The sequence below is a fragment of the Falco punctatus genome (genome assembly GCF_963210335.1).
Source record: "Falco punctatus genome assembly, chromosome: 8".
NCBI lineage: Eukaryota > Metazoa > Chordata > Aves > Falconiformes > Falconidae > Falco > Falco punctatus.
This window is the reverse complement of record NC_137588.1, coordinates 19106857-19120614: the sequence shown is the minus strand read 5'-3', so window position 1 is coordinate 19120614 and position 13758 is coordinate 19106857.

The window sequence follows — 13758 nt, the reverse complement described above, 5'->3', positions numbered from 1 at the left end:
CCTATATTTTTCTCAGACTTGTACCCTAGTTTTCTCTTACCCATTTATTCCACCCAGTGCAAAATTTACGGACAGTATCAGTAGCCCATTGTAGTGGCAAGACCCAATATGCTCTTTCCTTCCACGCCAAGTTCTGACTTGGATTCTTTTCTCACATAACACATCCAAAATGTGATTCTCAGAAACAAGCATTACAGCACAAATCACCAGCCCTCTCCTTCCCTTGTCACACTGCACTGTTCCCTTGCTTTAGGAGAAAGATGAGCTTCCCTTTAGCTGGCTTAACTCCAGAACTAATTATCTGAGATTAGTGACCTGCGCAAACCTTGCTGATTTCAAGAAAATTTACCAAGGAGGCTCCAAAACAAACGCAAAAATTGGAGTTTTTTCACATTGACAACAGCAGTTAGTGTGAAGTATTCTTCCCTCTAAAATTTCAGAAGAAAACGCAGACCCAAGCAGAAACTAGAAAGTTGCCACTCCATGATTTAGGATACTCTATTAAAAAATCTTCCCATTTTTAACCCTTTGTTAACCTTTTATTTTTCCTCATTGATTTATTTCCTTTTTTCCCCCCTTAGGGTAAATCCTAATAGAGACTGTATCCTGTCATTAGTCTGTACCAGGTCTCAGTCTGGGGTATTTTTGTTGTGTCATGCTTTGCCAAACCAGCAAGGCATGGCCGTCAGCCTGAAGAAATTTCTAAAGTAAGCAGACAAAGGAGAAAATATGAGAACGAAGGGCATAAGGATAAGCCTTTCCTTTATCAACCCTTGCCAGTTTGGACTGTAAACTATGCTAGATAAAGACTACCTCTTCTCACTGGCATGAACATTGGATAGTAAAATGGGAGATTAACTGTGGGATAAATACCACCACAAAGGAATAACAATGCTATTATTAATATTGCTTCTGCTTTAATTTTCTTGTGACAAATTTAAAAACTGCTTCACCGTTGCTGAGTTCTTAGCTGCTGTACACAGTGTTTGAATACAATTTTCAACAGTATCAAGGGCAACTTAACAAAAGCAGCATGGAGCCACCTGTACCTGCACAGGCTGGGCTGGACCCTGCTGTCAGACACAGCTCACGCTGCATTTCTTGTTGTCCAGTTTGCAAAGTATTTTCATGAAGGCCTTTGTGTAGGATCCTTGCACAGGAGGCTGCAGTTCTGAACAGTTCACCATCATTGTTGATTTTTAATTGTATTTAGGCCACAGCAGCCAAACAGATTTGTGTGCTCAGGACATTCATTGACTTTTCACAGAGGAACACTGGTATCTTAAAACTGGACCCAGGATCATTCCCAAGTTCATGTGCTATGTAAGGGACTTCATCAAACCTGAGCCTCCCAAACGCAATGAAAATACTTTCTCCTCTAAGTCAGGGTCTCACCATGAAAATGCAAAGTTTCCATAAGTCAGGGGTTTCTCACAGTTTAATAGTTAAATGAGAGAAAATGGGTTTTTAGTAACCTCAGGTTAATTTTTGACAAATAAAAGAGACACCAGGTTTAGACAGCCCAACAGGCTAAGGATAATAAGAATTTAAAGTCTGGGTTTGGAAGGATTATATCACTGGAAAGAGAATAATCATTACTATTTAGTTTTGGCACCTTGATATTCTCTTAATTTCTACGTACTGTAAGAACAAACAGTGCTGGGCAACATTCCAGAAAATATTGCTGAAACAAAGTATTATGTAGAGGGCTGTAACTCTTAATAAAAAAAGAAAACAAGATGCTGAGATAAATCATTCTTATTTATTCATATGCCTGTCTGTAGAGGGAGCATAACTTTTGTATTAATTCCAAGACTCAGACTTTTGACCGAGTTTATACTGGCAATATTCTGTTATATAGTCAAAATTGTATCAAACTCTAAGACTGCATGTTAAAGCCAGAAGGATTATCTTCATATATTATTAAATCCAATGTATATATAAGTAGTACTTACTGATGCAACCTGTAGTACCTTCTTATTCTGAGAATAACAAAAAAGAAGGCTGAACGAAGTAAAACAAATGTAGAGCATGCCCTCTATATAAAGCAAACATTGTAATGCAGTTGCAGAACTCCATTAACTACAGCACAGCAGTATGTTTGGAGGTGCTCTCTTTTTTTGCACCCCGCTCCAACCCCTTTCTTTTCTCCCCAAACTTGTCAAAAAAATAGCTGTAAAAGTGTTCAAGCATTTATATCTTACACAAACTTACTGGTTTATAATTTGCATGATGTTGAACCATTCTAGAACTTCAGCTCAGAAGGGCATCTCCAAGGCGTCTAGGCAAGAAGCATCCTGATATCAGATAATAGATGTAAAAGAATAAGTCACTTCAAGGTATTGATAGCATCGTCGCAATTCACAGACAGACACAGATACTCTATTTCTTCCTCAAATGGGTGTTTCCTCTGATGCTAGTCAGAGCAGAAGGTAAACACCTCCCTCAGTTTAATGAAGATGAGTAAGAATCCTGCCATACAGTAATAATTTAAGTTTACAGTATGGAGTGTCATAGGAAGAAAAGGCAGAGGCAATAAACTGAATAGATTGAGACCCATCATTCCTAGTTCTACTTCAAGTCTGCATACTTACTGGCTGGAATGGTCTCAAGCCTATTGCTTGCTTCTTAACCATTTTCTTCACAAAATAGAAATGCAGGTAGTAGAGTCAGGGGGGCACTGAGGAAAAAAAGTTAAGATCACCCAGGAAAAATATTAATTTCTCTCCTCAATTTGTTAAGCCAGTGAATCCTTCCAGAGGTTAAATGGCTGCCCAAGTAATAGTTATATACATCTATTCATATACCTTTCCTGAACTCCATTAAAGCTCCTGCTTGCAGATCTTTAGCAAGTGATAAGAAAATTCTTATTTATCCTCTGAGTGAAAGAAAAGCTTTCTATTTAACTTACACTTTATTGGTTTTTAAGTTATATTCAGGCATTCTGATGCAATTTGTTGCTAATGCTTAATGAGCCAAATCCTTTTAGATATTTGTCTACAGCTCTAAAATTCTCTGCTGGCCTCTTCCTCAAACTAGCGGGTTTGGCCCTAACTTATTAATAGATGCCAATGAACAGAACAACCTGAGAGACCTTTCCACACTGCCTTGCTCAGCCAGCTGCCCTTTACACTCTGCCTGTAACTGATAGAGTCTTAAGGTGCATATCCACAGGTGCGTAAGGCAGCCCAGGAAGTAGGATCTAAGCACTAATATCCCTGTGAAGGGCAAGCCAGACGATCAAGCTTCTTGATTTAGCCTCCATGCAAAAAGGTCAGATTAGACACTCTCTTGAGGTCATCACTACATTTCTGATTCTGTACCCATGCTGTGACACCTGCAAGAAATCCAATAGCTAAGTAAAGCGGGGTTGTAAGGAACTTAGGAAAGAAAAAAACCAGCATTTGTTACTAAAAAACAGAGAAACCCAAAACTATCAAATACGATTCCCTGTCTCCCCTTTCTCATTATTTTTATTATTCTTTATACATGTCCTGATTAAACAATAAGCTCTTTATGCCCAGGATGGCAACTAAACTCCCACAAAGCAGATTGATTGCCTTGCTTCACCGCTCAGGTAGGGTCTCCTCGCCTGGTACCGCAGCTGCCCACGCTGGCACAGCTGGCAGTGGCAAGGGCTGCCACCCTGTCTCCAGTGACAGAGCCTTCTGCTGCGGGGAGATTCCTCCCCAGCCTATGGCCACCAGCTTGCACCGAGCCCTGCACAACATGCCCCTTGCTCTTACATGTGGACACATAGTGATGGGGGCTTTGCTCCCTGCTGGATGCCTCGTTTGATGGACTCCATCACGATCCAGGTATGAAAAGCTGCTTAGCAGGCAGGCAGTGATGGCTTGTATCAGCTGGAGGTTCAACAGCACTTTCCAGAGCAGTCCCATATAGGGAACACTGTAGTAATTCAATGTGGGAGTGAAGAAAACTAGCAGAGGACCTGGTGAGTTTCACCCTCCTCCCCAAAAGAGCTCCTTTGCCAAGTGTGGAGTCAGCAATCTCTTCCAAGACTGCTTAACCCCAGCCAAGGTTTAGATACACTGTGTGTGGCAGCAGTACTCTGCTCTAACAGCCTGCAAGCTGGAAGGGACAGCGGCTGCATGTGTGGCCAGCACCATCAGTAACGAATCCCCCCTCATGTGGGGAAAGCTGGGTCCTCTTTCTGTGCAGAGGACATTACACAGCATTTCTGGAGGAGACCAGCTCTCTTGGGCACTGCTGGTAACCTGCTCTCCAGAATTACAGTAGCAGCATTAGAGTTAACCAAAGTCTAAATCTGGTAAAATGGAGAAATCTTAGACGAATACAGCACTGCTGGGAAATAAAAAATAAGAAGAAATTCAACTGTAACCAGTCCTCACTTCCTTTGGACAAGGCAAGAAAAGGAAAAAAAGACCTATAAGAGTTCTCTGTAGGCTATTCATACACCTTATTTAAATTTTGTAAGAGGATCTGAAACCGTAATGATGGTCACATGTAAATATCAAATAACTCAGTTATGTCCGGAAACACTTACCCACAGGAATTTTTTTCTGCAGAGATGCCCACAAACACCTATGGATTTAAAAATAAGATTCTAATACATAACAAAGGTCGTAATTCCCTTTAATGGTAAAATCAGAAAGAGCCCATGCCAAAGCTATAGCCAGAGATAATCCTAACATGATCGTTAATTCACATTCCACCAGATGCACTTCCACTAAACACACCTCTGGGTTCTAATTTTCTAAAACTTTGATAAAGCTTTATCTTTAATAAATAAATCTTCAGTGTTGAGCAGATACGTGTCAGGCCCTGAAGCTCTATATCACTGTATTTTTAAAATTCAGTGCAGTTGCCAGATAGGTGATCATTTTAGTTATGCATAGGTGGGCATGCAGTGGCATCAAGTGTGCAATTAGCCTATTCCCAGGTGAATGTTCTCTGCAGATATGTCAGTGGAGAGATCCCATTCACATCTTCGCCTATTTGAAGGTGGCAATAAACCAGTTGTTGTAGCCTGCTCATCTCAAATTGATTTCTCAAGCTCCGTTGCAACAATACCTTCCTACACAACAGCACCAGCAGTTCTGAAATATACGCTGCAGAAAGCTACTGTGGAAGGTCCCCACACAGGGACACACACTGCTGTGCTTATTTTCCTGGGAGAGGGTTGTAAGCAATGATAGCACATAAGCAAGGCCATTGATAAATTATGGTACTTTATAAAGAACCTGCCTGCAAGTCAAGTGGAGAAGTATGCAGCTGAAGTGCTATAGTCACTCTGCCGGTGCTTGCTGAAGAAACATCTGGGTCTAATCCTCCACCAATGCAGGTTTAAGTGACACCAACTCCAGGGCAGTCTTCAGCTCAGCTTGGTGGAGCTCCTGTTGAGCACTGCCAGTTTAACCCAGCAGAGCCTCTCTCCTCACCTTAGCACATGGAAAGCATCACATACTAAGCAGAGATAGAAGAAAAAGAAAAGGAAGTGTTTTCTTTTCCCCCCCTTGGATATTTGCCCCAGCATTGTCATACAGGTAACTGTTGTATCACTGGTACAGACTGCTCTACCCACCTACTCCTGGAATAATATACCAAGGTGTTAAAAACCTTTTATAGGCCTACTTCTTTTTAAATGGTTGGTGCAGAACACGCTCTGAGAGAAAAGTTCTTATGCAGAGCAGTCTATACAGGTGGCCTCAGTTTCCCCCAGGCAATGCACTGCTGAGGGCCACCCAAACCAACTGCAAGACCCTTGCCATCCTAATGTGCCATTAACATGCTGCTTTTCCATGCCCCAATACCCCAGTCCCCTCCTGAAGGCCAGGACACGCTGCTGGGGCCCCGCAGCACAAGCAGCTAATTGAGGCTGGGGGAGAGGGGTGTGAGCTGCCCACCACCCTGGTGCCAAGGGTGCCCTCTCTCCTGGGCGCTCCCGTGCCAGCTGCCTGCGCTCCTGGTGTTTGTCACCATGGGACAGACCGCAGGGAGCTCCCAAGGCTTTACAACCAGTGAAAATCGGCACCAGCTTTGTAATTCTGGCACAACACGTCTTTGCTTTGAAGTCTGGTTACTGGTTTTTACAGTTCTATTTTTAAAATGTATTAAAGATGTTTAAAAGTGGCAGGGACTTCCAATAAAAGCCATGCTGTCCAGAATCAGGATGCTGGTCCCAATTTAAAGTGGCTGTTAAACAATAGTATATCCAAATAAAAGTGGTCTGATTTACAAAATACCTCAGACTGATTGAACATTTAGTATCCAATTTTTCTCTTTTCAGGTCTTCAGAGACTGTTCTGTCTTTTTTTTTTTCCTTTTAAATGAGCAAGGCTTTCCACAACTACTGTATGGAAAATGGATTCACTTACCATATTTAAAAACCAACCGTTAACAGTAAATGCTAAAGTACAATAAAACAAAGATGCTAATAAAGATTTACATTTTCCTTGGCTGTATGCATGATTTAAATAGATCACCGAAGCTCCATCTTCTGAAACACACCCAGGATATACTGCAGCCAGCTTCTGTTTTTTATCATCAGGCATTTCTATTTTCCCAATATAAACTCATATTTAAAACTTTATATCCATAGTACATTGGATTTTCTATTTGGAGAAGAGAAAGAACACAGGACAATGAAGGAAAGTGTCACTCCAAGGAGGAGCCCAGGCAACCTAATTCCTTGGATCCACCTGGAGTTGGAAGACCTTCATCTGTGACTGACCTCCTGTTTCTGTGGTGAGCCTGGGTGAATCGTTTCACATCTCCATCTGTCTCATCTATTTAAGCCCAGCTCCTCAGGGCAGGGGGTTTCTTTGTATATATTTATGCAGGGTAACTATAACTTAGGAACTTATGGCGATAGTATTACTAACTAATACAAACCAAGCACGGTATATGACTAAAAAATCTAGTGAAATTTAATGTACAAAGGGACCGAGTTTGATGATCCAGGAGAAGCCAGCCTCTGTATAAAACTTTTGTGAAGATTTTCATTACTAAACTTGTATTTCAGTGCTCTGTGCTCATACCTTGTAGTTATGTCGTAGCAGCACACAACTAAAACTTCCTGCCTTAGCAGATGCCACCATGTCACATAATTCCACCATAAAATAAAGTTTCACGTTAAGTATTTCCTAACACCTTTGGCAGGTACATATAATAAAACCTTCATGGAAGTCTGAGATGTTAAGTAACCCACTTGAACCCTCTTTCCAATACCTTTCCTATAAATGGGAAAATATCTCTATTTCCCATTGCACAGACTGGAAAATTGGGGCAGCGGACAAATACAATAACCTGCCCAAGGTGATGTTGTCTTGCCCTTGTACGTCCTCTGCTATGGACCACACCACTTGCCAGACAAATTGCACTGTAATAGCAAAGTAGTTAGGCCTTCAAGATTCATGGCTAGCAAGTATTCCTAAAATTTTGATTAAACATTTTGTTTCCTAGTGGTTTTAAATTGGATGTGTCATTTTATAAATGACAGATGGCTACTATACAGTAAGTGAGCAGGTTTTTAGTTTAGAACAGCAAATACGTGAATACATTGGCATCAAGTTTCAGGTAATTCTTTCTACTGAACTCTTGCCAAAAGTTAGATATTCGTGTTCTGCTTCTAGAAATATAAAACCTGCAAGTGGGTTCGGTTGCCCTTAATAAAATCTAGCCTACTGAAAAAAAATAGCATTAAATTGTTGTTCAAATAAAACACTAAACAAACCAAAGAAATATTTTCCCAGAAGTACACATTATTTTCTCCCAATACATTGAAAAAAGAGAATTTTAGCAAGGAAATAAAGGCAAATCCTGGCTCACCAAAAAAAAAAAACAACAAACCAACCAAAAAACCAACCAACAAAACAAAACCCAAACAAATAAAAAAGAAAACAAACAACCCAACCACCCCAAAACAAATGACCAAACTGCAAAATACAGTGTACATATGTATTAACAAAGTTGAACAAACATGTGGAAGTATGCCAAATATTTTATAGGATAAGTAATTACATTTAAGGTATTAATATACTTCTCACTTATTTTCTGTTGTCTGTTAGGGCTGTTTTCAAAAACAGCAAGTTTCAACATTCACACAGAATACATTCGCTCAGAGACACAATTCTACTCCTTGGTCTTACCAGCTCAAACAATTGGACTCTGTCACCTAAATGGTCAAGAAATCCAGAATACATACAGGAACGAAAACAACTATTTTCACATCTCAGAGCAGAGCTTTTTTAGAAGTTCCATACCATAAAGGACTTCAGCAAAGTCACAATGCTGTCAGTTCACGCTGAAGTCCAAAGCCCATCCAAGATCTATGTATCTTATTAAGGAAGCGTACGGAACACACCTGGCTGTGTGGTCCACAGCACGCTGGGGGGGCACGACTGGCCAAGATGACATAGGCTCTGCCTTGGTTTCTCAGCCAAAAGCCATACTCACTCCTACACTCAGGTACTGGCACCAGTGTTCCCACATGCTGGAGCAAAGCCTGAAATTATGCCTCCATCGTCAAACAAAAAAGCTTCCACCAGTGGTAGAGGCTTGGTTCCTGCACCCTATGGTATCTTAATTGCTTCAAAATTTAACCAAGATCCTGATAGTGCGTGCTACAAAGTCACAAAGTGTCATTCCAAGGTTAATGGGAAAAGAAGAAAAAAGTGAGAAAAAGTAAAAAGGGAAACAGTTGGAGGTTAGACTGCTATTTCTCTGAGCAAGTTTTCAGGCATACCTTCTCAGTGTAACACAAAATACTAAACGCAAACAAACCAAAAATCCTATTCACCGAGAAACAAGGCAGAAATACACCTTTAATATAAGTCCAGCAAACAATAGCAGCTGTAAAGGAAGGACATTCTAGTTTCTAGCTGTCACACTAGGCTAGGCTCTGGTATTTTTGCATTTTTTCTAGTCATCTGGTAGGAAATCTCACTGCACAGCACGGCACGGTGTATCATCACACCTATTCCAGAGAAGCCCAAGCTGGATAAAGATGTGGCTGGATGCAACTTCAGGTGTACTGTCTGCACCCTCGGTACTGTAAACTGTTTTAAGTTGAGCCGCACAGAGCAAGGTACCTTTAGCTTCAGTGCCAAAATTTTGCCACTTCTCATGATCTGTCCCTATCTGATGTGATCTTTTTCTTGGTGGTTCTCTTATTTTTCAAGTCCCAAATATGGGTTCTATACACAAACACAAAACTGTGCCAACTAGACACATGCTGTGTTAGTTCTTTGGTATTCTGAATAACAGAAGTGGTTGCATTGCTACTAAAATACTTCATCTTAGCACACAGTACTACTTCAAGGCAACAATTTGAAAACCAGTAGCAGTGGATGGAAATTACCCCAGCCTTGACTGTTCACCCACTGGCAATCAAACCACATGCAGGTTTTAGAAACTTTTTCCTGTAAACACGTCATTCTCCAGGCAGTGACTATGGTTCGGCCATTCTTGTTTCTTGGCAGTTAGACTCTGAGATGCTTTTAAACCTGATCTGGTTAATCGTGGTTTGTAAACTTTTATTCCCCAGAAAATGCAGTCATAAACAGAAAAGGCATAAAGCTGAGCCTTATCTCCATTAGACTAGATACAGTTAGTAGATTAGAGCTAGCTAAAGTAATCTACTGGAAAGAAGGGACAACTTCCTGAAAGTATCTGGAGAAAAAATAAACTAACCACAGGATCACATTGATATTGAGAAAACAATTATACAGATTTTTAATGTTCTTTTCTAAGAATCAGTAGAAGATACGTTTGTAGTTTAGAGCGGCTTAACTGTCGAATGGTGCTGCTCCTGCTTGGAAAGCCAAACTAAAACATAGGCTATAGGTACTAGATGAGGGATCTGAAAAATAGTACCGGGGAGAGTGTGGACTAGAACGTGGCTGCTACAGAATTACGGTTCTGTGTCAAAAAAAAACCCAAAAAACAACCAAAACCAACTCACTTCATCATTTTTGATTAAATGCTATTTTCTAATATGAAAACAAAGAAAAACAAAGCAAACAGAAATTTAAGAGCTCTGCTGAAAAAGCAACAGGTTTCCTTTTAATGCTACTCAACAGCAGATACAGATCCTGCTATAATGAAGGATCTCCTGTTTGTAATACCTTCTGGAGCCTTACCATACCAGTCAGCTGCTTAGCTAGTACACAAGGCTGAATCTTTCTGTACTTACTTATTAGCCCCATTTTCTCCAGCATACCTATGTATGGCTTCATATTGCAGTATTTCTCCATTATTTCTGAATTTAAACTTAACGTTTGGACTAAAATATAGCCATTTCCATTATTACTGTGTATTTTCAACACCAAGGACATTAGTTTGCAGGTCTTGTTTTAACCTGCAAGCCACAGACTGAGTGTAACACTGTTTCATCATTTCTATCTTCTATGCAGGTCTGCCGTAATTGCTCCTACTGCTATTTTTTTTTTTTCCCTCAGACACCAGAGCAAAAGTAAAAAAGGCACGAGTAGATATTACACACTGGAAAAAATATCTTTAAGATGCTGGCAAAGAGTGGTCTTAGAACTGTTGCATGTTTGCTTTTGAGAATCCGCTGCTGTAAACTGGTTTCTGGAGCTCAATATCCACACGCAATCTTCCTGGCCTGTATGGGCAATCATAGCACTTCATTGTCCAGTGCTATCATTACAATATTGTTATCATCTGAGCTTGAGTCTGACACTTTCTCTAAGACCTTTCAAATAACCCCTTTACTAGGCTTCAGTACCAAACCATTCAGGGCAAATCTCTGCTTTGTGCTTGTCAGCCTTAATAGACTGGATGTCACTTTTGCCTGTAAAAAGTGCCCGCTCTTCAGCTGTCAGTCAGTCCTTGCAGTGTCAGCCGAGAGCGTGGCTGGAGCCGCTGGATTAGAGGGTAGTTACCACAGCTGTCAGATTACTGACAACCTGACACCCACATCCCCAACTTCCTTTGACTGTATTTGGTTTCCATCTCGCTCCTTGGACCTTTCTTAAGGTGGATCCATCTGTTGAAGTTAAATAATAAATGTTGTAGCCACCTGGGAAAGTTTTGTTCTTGTCTCCGCTTCCTCTTTCAGCCTGGGCTTGCCTTTTGCAGACACACACCATCAAACGTGTGTTGCAGAACTCTGATGATTTATAATTTTTCTCTGGTCTCTGAGTTAATGGCATTATTTTTTTTAATCACACCTCTGTGTTTGGAGGGGTTTTAGTAACTGATATCTACCTTTAGTCAAAGGTGCTGGGGGGGTTTGTATATATACCTCCACATATTTTAAATGACTCTCCACTCTGCTTTTTCAATGTTTCTCGAGTTCTGCTCTCAGAAGGTTACAGACTATGCAATTCTGTGAATAGTTTACAACTATTGAAGTGGTGCGTATTATACCAACACTTTATAGAACCTGCCTTGTATTTCATATTCCACAGTTAATACGTTTGTCTTATATTTTGAACATAAACTAGGACTAAGCAGAAAAAAATAGGTATATGTATTCTTCAGGATCCAAAACACACTCACACTCTTTGGCTGTGTCTTCACTTTGAGGGACACACTTGAAACTGAACTGCTTGACTTCATTCTCTTGCTGTTACACCTCCCAAGGGACACGACGTCCTGTAGCCATTCTAACCATGGCTAATTGGAGTAAATCATCTATATTCTGCCTGTAGTTGATCTCAGCCAGCTAAGACTGAGTCAAAGACTAGTTTTGCCCTCCCTGCTTGGATTACAAAGAAAAATATCTGTTTTGATTAATGCCTTCGTAAGTTTTCAGGGAAGTGAAGAACACTTTACTGAGAACCATCCCATAAGATAGCACACATGGAAAGTTAGCAAAAATTTGTACTCATACCTCTCCTGCCTATATTTAAAATTTAAATTTTTCTGTAGAAAAAAAAACCAAATCTTCAACAATGTTTTTTAAATTCAGTTATTTGTTTCAAGATTATTGCAAACTATCATATAAGCCTGGACACAATATTTTTAACTCATATGAAATTCTTGTGCAAACAGTTCCATGTAGGTGAGAACATGTAATGGTCTTATCTTTCCATTTAGTAACAAGTGCGGCTGTTGCATTAAAATCCAACACGTGGCAAGTAATTTGCAATATGTTGGTTATTTGGGGAAACGTGTAAGGGCATAACACACCCCTCACAGAAACCTGAGGGACTGGCTTGTGAAGTTTGGAGAGATGGATTTCATCCCTTCCTGCCCCACTGGTAGCTCCAAACCACTTTGCTCCATGCCGTACACACAGCAGTCGTGGACTTGCCAGCTGGATCTGCCCAACTGCATTTTCCGTAGTCACCCGTGCGCGTGCTCAGCTGCACAGCCTCCCACTGCTTCCCGGCAGCACACTCCTTTTGAGTTCTCTGAGTTTCGGTATACCTGGGTGTATCGCCCTGTAAAATTTGTAAGATATATTGTATCTTCATTGCTGCTAAATAAATGCATAACAAACAGCTTTTTCAGGAAAGATCAGAGAACTGGAAGACAATAAGAATTCTTCGGTCCAGACAAACCCTGAATGACCCTTTGTCTCAGTTTTCAATTTGCAGTTCTTCTATAAGCTTGCAAGCACAAATAGCTTCTTTTATTTGTAAAATGCAAATTTAAACCATAAGATGGCTTATACCTAATGAGCTTTACAGAGATACTACTAGCTCCTCCATAAACAAGACTGTCTCAAATTTAGAACTAAATTTGAATTTTTCTTTAGATAGAAACTACATTATGGTGCATGAACCTTGCTACCTTTTCACTATTCTTTTCAGTGTTTTCCTTCTTATTACATTTCATCCTTGTGTAGCTATTGCCTTGCAAGGTAGACAGATGTGATTATGGATACTCCCTACCTCATCTGACCTTGCTGTTCAGAAAGGCAGGCAGCAATGGTTTTCTGCCTGGAACCAGAAGCTGAGTCATCCAGAGGCCGGCGCCTCCAGGCGCGCGCCTGTGCGACAGCCTCGGTGCAAGGCAGCCTGAAGCAGCTGCCGCAGTATGGGAACAGATCATGCAAACATACCCTGCGACAAGAATCTTCGGTGTCAGCATTGCTCTGTACACAGGTACTGTGGTAACTACTAGGATACAGATAATTATCGATGTGGAGCTTGATGGCAGTCTATTTGCAAGGAGGGCAACTAAGGGAAGACGATAGTGTCAGAAGTTCAATATCTTGCTAAGCTATTTTCATTAGCAGACTGATTTCTGGGCTGTTACCACTACATTGCAACAAAAAGAGTTAAGCAAGCAAACACAAGGTTTCACTGTGTTTGTCCCACACGTTTTTCTGATTTGTATGAACTGCCACCTCAAAACACATAATTGAAATACTTTAATTTCTAAAGCTTGCCATTGTTCCAGTTACCTTTATACTTATTCCTGAGTTCCAGACACTTTCCTTGGTTCAGCGAAGGAGACCTTGCCATACTGCAAACTGACCAATACCTAGGAACAACTTCAGGATTTGGCCCTTTGGTCTAATGGTAAAATATACAGCACTGGCACTTCCCAGAAAAGCTTCTGGAATGTGGCATGGCCACGTGAAATCAGTTAAGAGGAAGGATAGCAAGTACCCCCAAATTAGTGACAAGGCTTCAAGAACATGCACGGGGATTTTTTTCTTTTGCTGATGTCTACCACAATGAGCCAACATTATTTAAGTATATTTAAAATATTTCTTTTAAATCTAGATGCTCTCTCAAAACATTGCACTGTAATAGGTTTAAGTGAAAAGAGAGTTGTAAAAATGCATTATTAATC